Raw genomic sequence first — 13,767 nt, 5'->3', positions numbered from 1 at the left:
AAAGAAAGAAAGAAAGAAAGAAAGAAAGAAAGAAAGAAAGAAAGAAAAGGAAAAAAAGAAAAGGAAAAAAAGAAAAGAAAAGGAAAAAAAAGGAAAAGAAAAGAAAAAAAGAAAAGAAAAGGAAAAAAAGGAAAAAAGAGAAAAGAAAAAATAAAGAGGAGAAGGAAAAAGAAAAGGAAAATCAAAAAGAAAATGGAAGAGAAAATGGAAGAGAAAAGGAAAAGGAAAAGAAAAAATAAGAAGAAAAAGAAAAAATGAAAGAAAGAAGAAGAAGAAGGAAGAAAAAAATGCAAGGGAAAGGAAGGGAAAGGAAGGGAAGGGAAGGGAAGGCTGTACTTTTTCCTCTGCACAAGCAAAATCTTTTCCTGCAGTCTCACCCTGCCCTGCAAACCATCAGACAGCTCCTGCCTTTTTTCACCAGGTCTGCAGCCTGCTTTTTAGATCAGTAAGATTAACATCACTGGCATAAAACAGCCAAAAGTGAACTAGGCAGGTGCTCAGTTTATGACAATCTCAGCTGCAAAATTTCTGGCCCTGCAGCAATGAACGACCTCAATCCTCACTGTGTTCTGGTCATGGCATTAAACTTTTTTCTTTTTCTTTTTCTTTTTCTTTTTCTTTTTCTTTTTCTTTTTCTTTTTCTTTTTGTTTTTCTTTTTCTTTTTCTTTTTCTTTTTTTCTTTTTTTTTTTTTTTAATGAGGTCTTTTCCATGGGAGCGATTCCATAATTAATAATAAATATATCAATTAAAATGTTGTACATATGGCTGAAAACCATAGCAATGAGCACTGAGACAAAACATTCTGGGTTGGAAAACCTTTTGCTGCACAAGTCAGCTACCCAGATAATGGATCCTTATAAGCATGTAGGACAAATAGCTCTATGAACCATCTGGGACTCACTCAGCAGCAGCAGAAAAAAGACTGTTAGTCTTGCAAGATCAGCACGCAAGAGTGACTGCTCCAAGGCTTCTTTGTAGAGAAAACAAAAGCTTTGGCATTTGAGCTATTAATAGTTTTAATGTAGTCCAAGTGTTGTAATATATATATTTTTGCCCTAACCATAAATTCAGAATTTGTGTACTTGAGGGCCTCTTGAATGGTGCTGGGTACCCATGTGTGGGCAGCTGAAGCCTTTCTGCCAAAGGAATGGCAGGGGAGTTGGACCCGATGATCTTTTGAGGTCCCTTCCAACCCCTACAGTTCTGTGATTCTGTGATTCCTTTACCCACAGACTTGCTCAAGCAACAGAATCTGTTTATTTTTCAGATTGAGGGTTCACAATAGGCTTAAGCTCACCTATGTTCCCTTGATCCCATGCCTCCCATGTGCCAGTGTTAGAGTCTGTGAAGTCCCCGGCTGAGCCTCATCTGGCTGAGTACTAACCAGGTATAAAACCCAGCAAAACTCATTTTCAACTGATAATTCCCTGGCTCGACTCATCCTGCAGCTGCAGGGACACTGCTGCTGGAACAAGAGGGAACAAGCAGCTGGAATCAGGTCTTTTGGGGTGAGCCTTCACCTAGGCTAATTTATGCTGATAGTGAGATCTCAATTTAACTGTGCTGGATGCTTTCTTCACCTTAGTATTGCAACTGAATGAAAGAATAGTTAAAAGCAGTGACAATTTTAATCAATTACCAAACGTACAATTTCAGTATAAATTTAATTTGTGATTTCTGCTAACTGGAAAAATGTCTGACTGGGGAAAAATGACAAAGAACAATAAAATAGATTATGATTTTATAATCAGGCACATGAAGTTTTGTACATTGTCCCCACTGGGTTGCAATTTCCAATTATGGACTGATATGTTTAACAATGGATAACTAAATGCTCAGCCATCTAAACTTACAGCTTCTTAGCAGTACTTCTGGTGTCCCAAGTGAATTTGGCTCCATCTAAGAAGGGGATTGAAGACATTACTGTTGGGAAACACTGAATCTAACTTGCCTCTGGAAAACCATGGCTGAAACTTGTCTCCAAATGAAGAAACCTGTGCGTGGGTGTCAGTATGCAGGAGCCTGCCCCAGCACGGGGTGTCCAGGCTGTCTTTCTGGCTGGGGAGGCCTATGGCCTGGTTCAGTTGCCTGCAGCCACAGTGCAGTGACCCCCTGATGGGGCCAACTGCTGTGACACAGGTTGTGCCCTCCTGGGGTGGCACCAGGAGGCCAGGGCTCATACAGCAGAATTAGAAACCCATGTTCACAAAGCTGAATCTTTCCACTAGCCCCCACCAGCCTTGCTCATCTGGTTGCCCACCAGGAGCTTGGTTCAGCTGCCCACACATGGGTACCCAGCACCATTCAAGAGGCCCTCAAGTACACAGGACGGCTGCGTGGGGTTGACAGATGTGACGAAGGACTTGTAGGAAACATCTCTCCTCCTGCCGGAGCGATGCAAGGGCAGGTGAGGACTCAGTGCTGGTTGCCTGTGTTGAGGCAACAGAGTGGATTGTGAGTGCCGGTGTTCCCTCTGTTCACATGAACACCAGCACGCTGGGCAGGATTTTGGTGTTGTGGCTAATATTCTGTGACCTCTCCCATTGCATCTGTGGTATGAGATGCTTCCTGGTGCAAGGCAGGACATCTCAGTCTATTTGTTTGGAAATGACAGCAAGCAAGTGATGCTAATCACACGGTAGTGATCAGCACATAAATTAGATGCTGCTTTGCCACGGTTAAAACCACCAGGCCTCGCCGGGCTGACTCTGCTGTCCCGCACTGCAGGGTAATGCCAAACGTGAGCAAGGCCATCAGCTTGAATAATGGGGTCCAATTAGAGATGTCACAGCATCCACCTCCCGGCAGACTTTTGGCCAGGAAGGCCGGTCTGTGAGCCAAACCACCGTCTTCCTGCAAAGGTCAGAACGTGTCCCCAGTGACCTGTAATTTTATCTTGACTGATGGCCCTTCCAAAAAAATTTCAACAGCTGTAAAAACTGAACATCTGGCCATGCAGTTTCCTGAGAGTGTTGCCTTCTGGAAGCAATAAAGATGGACCAAAAGCAATGTGAGTGCTCTGTTCTGTTTAACAAATTGCTGTTTCCAAGTGATCGAGCCTGTTACTTTCTGCCTTCATTTTAGAATGAGGTTGTTCCCACTAAGCCCTATTTATGTAAGGCATTTAGAAAAGAAAATGTTACTGTTTTCAAACTTACAAATATGAAGTAACAGAACTAATGAGGTGATGAAAATGCTGAGTAACGTGTCATGTAGTATTATCCACTGTGCTCTCAACGGCTCCCTCCAAGGCAGTCCAGTGTGACACAAAAACTCACACCACCTTTGGCAGGAGATGTAATTAGAAGTGCACTGTATTAAAAAGAAAAGGCAGGGGCTGGATTTAGCAGAAATACATCTTTACCAGGGACTAACGATGAGACCACAAATGAATTAAAGCAGGTGCACATCAGCGGTGAACCAATACACTGAGACAAAAGTACCGAGGAGAGAAATCGGCTAAGCAAAACTGATCTGCTTGTGGGATTCGTATGTACTTACAAGACTAGGAAATCACTAACAAAGCAAAGCCCAAAGCTACTGGAATTTGGTTAGCACTGTCTTTTGATGCTTTTTGCCCTTTGCAAACTCCTTTAAAGGCCCATGGGACATTCACTTCATGTGAATATGAAACAGAAATGTTGAATGTATTTCTAATGGTTTATTGGCCATTTTTTTCAGACACTCTTTTCATGGAGGTGATGCAGAGAGAGATGGAAAACATTGTAGTGGTTCATAAAACACTAGCAATGAGAGGAGCCAGGAGGCACTGTGTGGTGATATTAAACACAGGAGCATGCAGACCGAGCATCACTCACCTGCTTGGCAGCAACACCACAAGGGAGCACTTACACGGCCTCATACGGCAGCAGAGGAACTTGAAAAGCAGTAGTCACTCCAATGACTGCTCTGGAGGAGCAGAACAAACTATTGTGAAAATAGCCCCAATTATCATGTGTACCTTTAAAGCTCCTGTCACAAAGGCCATTTGAGAATATTATTATTTACATTGCATGGGAGGTGCCAGCCAAGACCGGGGGCCTGGGCTGCCACAATTTCAACCATAACATTGAAACTGCCTTCCTTCATTCCCAGATTCTTGGGACAGTAATTTATGGCAGTGAATTGTATTCACCTTTAATTACAGGTTTTTTTCTTGGGTAACAGAATTACCAATAATTCCAAGACTGCAGTTAAATCCTGAATCATTCCTTCCTGCAGTTGTTTATTTCTCATTCAATATATGGATACACCTTTTTTTGATCTTTTTTTTTTTTCTTTTTAAATTTATTTATTTATTCAACATATTTGCTTTGACCTTTTATGACTACATTAAGCCAGGTGATGGTCTAGACACACACACACAAAATTGCTCAACAAGGTGTGGCCAGATTATTTTTCGCTGGGGAAAAAAACATTGCTTCAACGTATCAGATAAACAAAATGTCCTTCATACCAAATGTTCTAGGAATTGGAGTTCTGAGCTCAGCAGAATAAAGATTATGAGCAGGCACTGCTTCAGCTTAATTAATAACAGAATCCCCACTAGATGAAAGAGGTCATCAAGAGGACTGAAAGTAAAGAGTAGAAGATTAGGAGAGAATCTGTTAGGACGAGGAGTTAAACTGTTATGAAATATAAAGGGGAAATCATAAGCATTCTGAAGGTTTTCCATAGGAATTGGTTGCATTATGCTGGTCACACTTAGGCTTATGAGTTTGAGAATATTTGTTTAATAAAAACATCTTTCTCAACGTCTCCTGTTTGATGGCTGCAGACCGACCTCTAGTTTGCATTTGCTCTTATAGTGGTGAAGTTGACCAGTAATATAATGAACTATGATGTGAAACCAAATTTCTGAATCCTCTCTTGGCTAAGATATATTGTTAGTATCAAATTTGCTGAATGGAAACTAATAGGCAGACAGGTGTCACTCCTGGTACGCTTCCCAGATTTGCAAGGGTGCATAAGAACATAAATGCTGCTGCAGAGCACAGAAACTGGATTGTGATGCTGTTTCAGTCCACACACTGTGGCCGGTGTATTTCAGACACACACTAGGGTCCTGATTGTGCCCACCTGGACACACAGGCAGGACAGCCTCAAGTCCTTCTTCCAGGCTCTGCTGCCTTGCAGCCCAGTGGGGAGAAACCCCACAATGTCCAACCCACTGAGCTCAGTGGCAGTGCTGTGATGTTGTCTGGGAAGATGGGAGCTGTGCTGATTTGGGGGTGACATTGTTTCTCTGGTGGAGCATGCAAGGAATGAAGAAATCTTTATGTCTAATATTACCTTGGATTGATATAGCTCATCTCCAAAACTGCCTCAGTGCTTCTTTCTACTGCTTGCTGTTTGTGCCATGTGGGGAGCAGTGCCGTCACTCTGTGCTTTCCCTCTCGTGACCGGGTAGCAAACATTTATGACAAGAGAATAATAAATAGAGAAGCATTTCATTTCAGACATGAATTCTTAGATGAACAGTCATTTATGCTAAAATTAGCAATACTCAGAAGGACATAATAAATGTGGAGCAATTGTCCAAATAGTTTCCTATAAGAAACGTCATGAATTGGAATAAGCCAAACCTTGCTCTTTTATTTGTTAAAAATCTGTGTTAAATATTTTTTTCTGTCATATAGACTTAGCATCCTAAAATGATTTATGTACTAAGTGATAAATGCTTATCTCTTTCTCGTGAGAATGGTTTATGGTTTGTATTGCAAAAGCAGTATGATTCCAGGTATTAAAATGTGGGGCTCAGCCTACATGTGCTTTTGATTTGGCGTTTGTAAATATCATTTATTCCATTTAGAAGAGCAGAATTTCTTTGCTTTGGAAACACCAACGCATTAAGTCAGGCAGAGGACAGGCTGCTGGTTCCTGGAGTCAGCCTTGCACTCCAGGCTGCCTCTGCGGTGCTCAGCCCCACTATTTCCAGTGGAGTGGCAGCTACAGAAGACCATGCGGCATGTCCCAAGGCCACCTGAGGGTCATCACTTCACAGCTCTAAAGCAGTTAAGTGTTCATTTATAGCCCACTTAAACCATAAGTATTCCCAGATCAGACATACAATATTTTTAGCAGGGTACTGTATTCCTCTCCATATATTATGCTCCTCGCTTTTAAATACCTCAGGCTGCATTTTCAGACATCATCAAATTGTTCTGCAGAGCTGTAAGAATGCAAGTGCACATATGTGCACCTCTGTGCATGCCAACAGAGACATGCACACATTTTTTCCTTGTGTACATTGCAGCTTTGCAAAAAAAAGGATACAAGCCAGCCTTTGGTGGGCCTGCTTGTGGCACTCGCTATGGGGAAAGCCCAAGGAGGTATTGGTACCACCTCAGGTGCCTGAGCTGCCTGCCTGAAGCTATGTATCAAGAGTTTAGACATCAAAGAACGCAAAAATCACTTGCATACACAGTCTGAAGCCTGGGAGAAGAAGCACTCAGGAGTACCTTTGCAGGCTGCTGCAAAGGGGAGTTAGGAAATCAAGCTGTGAAATTTATTCATTGGTATTTTTCCTCCTCAGTATTTGAACCCCATGGAAACCACGCCAGGTTCATCCAGTGATCGCTGGGGGAGAGTGGTCTGGCACCCACTGCAGGCTGAAGATAGAGATGCTGTCTTGGATTTGGAAATGTATACTGGTGTAGAACATCCTGCAGGAGCAGCTGGGAACCAGCACCACAGCACCTGCAACCCAACTCCTCCTGGCAGCAGGCCCAGCAGGTTTCTGTAGCTTGAGAAGAGCATGCATTCAGATGTGATATTTTAAGTGCCTGTCTCTCGTGAGGCCGGTGCTGACATTAACCTCTTGCCTGCAGGTAACTCACCCAGTCTTGTAGCTGGATTTAGCCCTGGTGCCCAGTGGCCTGCTCACGCTGGCATCCCTGTCTATGTCTTAACACCATGACCTTCCCTGCCTTAGAGTATAGCAGATGTTTATCTGCCTCTCCGTGACAGCCCACTTAATTAAATGGAGCCACAAAACTCACCTTACTAAGGAAGATCTAGTCAAAGCACACGTGACAGAGGCAGCTCTCTTTTTCAGCTGAACTTCTCTCCCTCTGTCAGGATTCAGTGTCCGATACAGCTGGCTCATCCTTAGGGCACATCTGCGTGCTGCGCACTTTAAATCCCAAATTTCGCAGGTGAACTCCAGCATGAGGTCTTTGTTCCAGGCACAAGGTGTGAAGACTTTCTGCAAACTCTTCTGCAACAACACCAACACCTGAGCGGTTGTATCTGCAGCTACAAGGCTCTCAACTCCCTTGGGGGGCAGGATGGTAGAGCTGTGGGGTCATGCAAGGTGTGAGCATGTTGTCCTGCTGCCCCATGGCTCAGCTCTGCAGTAAGCTCCTCTGTGAAAGACACATCATGTCCTGGGCCCAATGGAAGTGGGTCACCAAGGTCTGCTGCCAAATGGGAGAAAACGATGGCAAAAGTAAAGCTAGTAATGTGGAAAATGTTGTTACTTCATGTTTTGCCCTATGCTAGTGGTGCCTTTTCACTGGACTGGATAGTGCTTAATGGATGGGATTAGAGTGTAGTTAAAATGAAGCATCCCAGTACGAATTTTGACCTACAGAGAGAACCTTAACCCTTTGACTGCCTGATTCACCAAGGTGCCCCACCTCAGAAAAAACAGAATATTAATGTGGTCAGCCCCCTTCTGGTCTTCTTGCTACAACAGGGTCCTTAAAAATCATTTACTTAGTTTTTTCATCCATCCCTTTTATGTTTGTTTATCTGGATTAAAGTGAAGAGCAGAGACAGGCAGAAGGTGAACTGTACACCCCTGAAAAAGATTCTGCTCCTTGTGGTGGCCAATTTCCTCAAATAACCCTGCTGAATCATTTGCAGAGGATTTTTTTCAAAGCAGCACAGACCGCTCAAAATAAATTAGACCTCATAAGCCCTTTTGCCCTTCATAACTTTGCAAGGCTTTCATGTGTTAAGTATTTTGCTTTTTCTCCTTTTGATTTCACTGTAATTTATAATCATCAGGAATATACAAAACATTTCACAGTGGCCAGCCAGATAATGAATGTTAAGATTCATTATTTACTGTACTATGCTACTGTGTGTTAAGAACCTCAGATGAAGAGGTAACACACACAAAATCTACTGTTTCATCTAACACAAAAGAGAGCTCTCAAACTTGCAAAAATCCATCAGGTTATGTCAGGGTGAATGCTCAATATGATATTGCTCTGGTAGGGTTAACTACAAGGACCTTTTATGAAAGGTTTACTTGCAATCATCTCTCTGCCTGGAAAAGCTGTTTGGGACAAAATATTGTACAGAAAATATTGAACAGAAAATACAAAAAAAAAAAAAGAGATTTTTTTATTATTATTATTTTGGAAATTGAGAAACATTCCGTGTACTACCCCGAGAAGAAATGCCAATAACATTAGTTTAATATTGAGCATACAGCTGAAGAACTCATTGCCATGTGGTGTTTCAGATGTTAGAAGTAATTGGATGAAGTCAAGGAAGGACAAATGTCAAGGCCACAGTAAACTCAATAGGAATGACTGGAGGCACTGGTTACTGAGAGGGATCATCAGGATATATATTGGGAAGCTGTACCCCTCTCCTCTCCCATTTCCAACATGCTTTCTTACATATTTGGAAGCTGTTTGATTAATTTGTGGCTGTTTGATTAAATCTGGTATGTACACAACAAATTTTGGTTGAATTGTATGGTCAAAAAGACGTGAGAGCTCTGCCTAGTTCCAACCAGCAAGTGTGAGCTTCACATATTTTATTTCAAAGCCATGAATATTTCTTCATCTGCACACAAAACTCTGTTTTGGTTAGTTGCTTAGAGAAACTGAAAACATGTTTTGGTAAAATATGGCTGCATCTTTGAATTTTCTGGGGCTCACAGTTGTCCTTAAAAAAGTGTAATGCCTTGCAAATAATGCTGATATTTTCTCCTTTGTCTTTCATATAACAAGGAAGATCACTAAATAATTTATGTTCCCTGCCTTTTTTCCTAGAGCATGCTTCCCTGAGGAGCTGCAAGGCACGATTCCTGACCTGGCATTGCTGCAAACCTTTCTCTGAGTGACCTGTGCTGTTGCGTGCTCTGAGCTCAGCTTTCTGACCAACTTTGTTCTACCCTTCCCCATTTGCTTAATTATTTATGTCTGACCCAGATTGTTTATATTTACATTTTCATGGTTGGTTGTGCATACAATATAACACATCTTGTGGGCTGTGTGTTCCACTCCTCTGCCTGTACACTTTGTGCTGAAGCCATACAACACATGCTTGAACATGCCCATGCAAATCAGGTGTTTTGCAAATCAGCCAAAATAATATAGTCCTTAATTATGGCTGTAAGTCAAGTAAAAACTTGAATTTTCTAATCAGGTGTTAAACACAGTTTAGTTCTAAAGAAGAGAGCAAATTTATGATGATCTACAGTACATTTTTGATCAGAGGTAGTTTCTTTAAAAGATGTGATTTTCAAAGAAAGTGTGAATTGCATTCATAATTTTTGCTGGATCAGTTTTTCCTGTCAAGAGCAGGTGTCCAACATTCACTTTCTCTTCCACCTTCATCTGCATTTTGTGTTTATTATCCAAATAAATCTGAGAGCCTTGCCGAATTCTTTTAAAGCACCATGCACCTCCCTTGGATGCACCTGCTGAGCCCTCCCCATTCTCTAAACTAGCTGTTTATAGCAGTGTTCAGCACGAAATGCAAGTAAATAAATGGAGTGGAGTGTTTTTTGACATTTGGAAAGACCTAGAAGCTAAGAGCACTCTGACAATTTCACAGCAGTGTCATGCTGGGGCTTGTGCTGGAGTGGCCACTCTAGCGAGGCTCCCCAGCAGGGTTCACAGCCTCATCAGCCCCAGGTTTGCTGGGTTTGCATCTCTCAGTCCATCCAATGATGATTTCCACCACACAGGCCACTCATGGGCATGCTCAGAGCCCCAGATCTCTGCATCAAGCCAAGTCCCAGCATCTTACATCTTGGGTGTACTCCTTGTTGGAATAGCTGCGGATAATTTGCAAAGTATCCCTGAAACAGAAAGCCTTAAAAGTAATTTTCTCAATATATGGTGACTCTCAGTGTCACTTCAATAATGTTGAAATTATTTCAAATTGAAATTTTCCTCTTGAAAAAATATAGAGGGACATTTCATTTTATAGACTTTCTTACCTTCTAATGAAATATTTATATATTACAAGGCAGTGGAGAATTTCAATTAAGGTATGGTACATATATATGTATATATAAGAAAAAAGAAACAACAACATTATGGACAACTTCTGGTTAGTTCAGAGTGGAACACTGTATTCTATTTTCTATATTAAATGTTTTATGCTTGTTGTAGTTAAACAACCTTTTTCAAGAACAAAAACAAGCCATTCTTGTTTTATTATTCAAACTGTCATACATTTTCCAAGTTGTCTCTATGTATTGGAAAACATTATGTTATGGAAAGTAAATTATTTTAATCCATGTTAAGTGGCAGATGATTATAATTATTTTTAAATAATTCAAGTCAGCTGTAAATTAACCAAGTATTTTTTTTCTTAGCTATTATGTCATAACAGCATATTACATTATGCACCAGTAATTCTGATATCACAAAATAAACAGAAATAGCAAAAATAATCTATTAAGACTTATGTTTTTCTGGAACATGAGAAACCACAACAGCATACAAATACTTTTAAACTAAATTTCTTTTTAATTTCTTTTTTTTTTCTCCCTTTAATTAAATTATTTTTCATTTCAAAAACAATTGCTGTGATGAGAAATATTTTCAAGGTGGCTGTGATTTTGCAAATTAAAAAAAAATAAAATAAAAAATCAATGCTTCTGTCAAAAGGCCATTTTTCTGGCTGCCAGGGGAGCAGGCCCATAACCCAGCACGCTTTGTCAGAACCTGTACCCACCTGCAGGGCACTGAAGTGCTGCATGAGGCAGAGATATCAAGGCTGGGACATATATGAGTGTGTTCATTAAAGTCAAATAACTTATTTCAGATGGGCACATTTCCACCTGTGCTGAGTGCCTGGTGCCTGTACCACGCACACCACTGCACCCAGTGATATCCTGTGGCTGCTACTGGCCGGGCAGGTGCACACCACAGCAGTGCAGGTGATACACCACAGACCCTACCCAAAGCAGATCCTTCAATGTACACCTTCAGAAAGTGTGCAAGGATCAAAGCAGCCAAAAAAATGACAGGTCAGGTTTGTGTGAGCCATGCTCTTTAGTTTTACTGATCTCACTGTGATGACCATGCTTGCATTATTAACCACAGAAAGTGCTACAATTTACTAGATTTTAAAGTGCTATCATCAGGAACATTGAGAGTGTGCCATGGGGAAGAAGAGCTTCATCTCCTTGAGACAACAGCCACGACACTGGCACTGAGCACACGGGGGTAGTAGGCTCTGCTGTTGAGCACAATATCAGCACAGGATTTACTCCACATTTCTGTTCCTGTCTCCAGTACACCCACACCATGCATCTATAATATTCCTTTCCACAGAGGTTTATCTCTAACAGCAGCTAGAAGCTCTTCACAAGTTCTACCAACTTTGACCTTCATCAATAACCTAGCTCACTAAAGAAAGTACGTTTCAGCCGTGTTGTTCCTCATCTTTTATTTCTTCAAACTACAGGGCCACAGAGCAAATATCCAGGACTTGTGACATTTCTACCTGTTAAACACTGGGAAAGTAAAGGCCATAGATCTGATTTCTATCATAGAACTGTTTCTAATACAGAAGGACCCTGGAATAACAGTAGGGCAATGCCATTTCTTTCATGCGGGATGTGTGCTGTGAGGAGAGGCATCTGGGGATCCCGACAGAGGGATGTGCCAGAGCTTCAGCTCACTTGGTCACCTCAGTTAGGGTCCTGTGGTGACTTCTTCAGCTGGTGCATCCATCTGGGGCAGCAGTGCCAGCAGTTCTCCGATGGCTGCCTCCAAACATCACCGGGAGGAGGAGGCTGCATAGACAGACTGTAATTGGACCCTGAGAAATAAATCCATTTTGAATGCACAGATAGCCACCAGAAATCAGGAAATGAGCAGTTGCTCAGCAGGCAGAATAGTCCACTCCAGGCAGCCAACACATCCAGGCCCATGGGCATCTGTAACCAGGCTGTATTTTCCTTTTATATTGCAGTCAGTGGTGAAGAAAAAAACACAAAACGTTCTGCAAGTGATGTGTGCAATTCATTTCTTGGTGCAGTGAGAAGAGTAATGTGGCACCTGTGGCCATTCCTGGCTGCAGGGGACTAATTAACCCCAGTGATTACCTGGTTCACTTTGAAACATAAGCTGCTTTTCTTCACCACAAGTCAATCTCTATAACATATAAAATCTGTAATGTCTGCTTAGAGACAGACACTTTTTGATATACTTAAAAGGGGGGAGGACACTAGGACACTTTCTGACACATCATCAAACAAGAGTTTTCAGAGTTTTTTTCTTTTCTTTTTTTTTTTTTTTTCTTTCCCTCTGCAGCCCTGGAAGTGCCAGACCTCTCCATTTCCCTTGCAGCTGCATTAACTGGCCATTTCTTCTTAATTAGGAAGAAGAAATCAGCTGGCATAGTCTATTCCTGGTGCAACGGACTGAAAAATATCACATTATTTATTTTGGATTAACTGAACGAGGTTGGAAAGATTCATTTCTTCTCAGTCTGCTTTGACAATGTAATTTGTTATGTGGCATTTAATTCTACAAGGTAGAATTAAGCTGGAAAAATGGAGGATACCAGACACTGTCTGCAAGGGAGTTCAGTGCCTGTGAAGGACTGGGTACCCTGGAGCCCCATGGGCTGGACCAATAAGCCATGGGACATGAGCCATACACCATTATTTTGTAAGTGGAAAAAGATTATTTCCATATGACCCTATTTATTTATTTATTTATTTTATTTGTGGCTATTGCCATCTATAACACCAGTTACAGAGATTTCAGCGACAGAGACCTATCTACTAAACGTGCACTGAATTAAATGCCAGTCAAAACCTCTATTCGTCCAAAGTGATTTATCAGGGGGTGAATCAGCAGAAAGAGGTTCAGGAGATCTGGCTAATGTTTCAAGCCTTGCCTTCAAGCTGTCTCTCTTTTATACTTGTCAGCTTGTCTCCATCATCTGCATTGACCATTAACACCTTGGGGACAGGACCGTCCCTGGGAATGGTCTGTACAGCACCTGGCACACCCCCCTCCTCCTCCTGCTCCTCCTTCTCCTCATTCTCCTCCTCCTTCTCCTCCCAAGCTCTGTTGTGCACATCTGTGTGCTACCACCACTCATAATCATGAAAATTTTTCTTTATGTACTGTAAATGCAGCTGGGGAGAAAATTTTACCTTTAATTATTCCTCTGAGTTCACTCATCCAATCTGTTTTAAAGATACAGCAAATGTGCAGAAAAGTCCCGCTCATGACCTTACCTTACCTTAATTATTTCCCAATTCCTTCAAGTTTTCCTTGAAAGCACTGTATTTTTGTCCTTTCTCTGTACTTCCTGCTGGCTATCGGAGTTGAAGTTAATTCATGCTAAGTGCTTTGGGCCAAATTTTGCATGGATTAACATGGCAAAAATCAAGGGACTTTGAAATGGTGCAGAACTCACTCCACTGTCTCTTAAAATGTACTACATTTGGGCAATATGGGTAGCTGTACTACAAGAGAGATCATGATTACTACATTCAGACACAGCTCAGGAAAGCATCGAACCTTGGAAACTCCTTCCTTCCTTC

The sequence above is a fragment of the Oxyura jamaicensis genome, chromosome 1 (assembly GCF_011077185.1).
Source record: "Oxyura jamaicensis isolate SHBP4307 breed ruddy duck chromosome 1, BPBGC_Ojam_1.0, whole genome shotgun sequence".
Taxonomy (NCBI): domain Eukaryota; kingdom Metazoa; phylum Chordata; class Aves; order Anseriformes; family Anatidae; genus Oxyura; species Oxyura jamaicensis.
Note: the sequence above shows the minus strand (reverse complement) of the source record.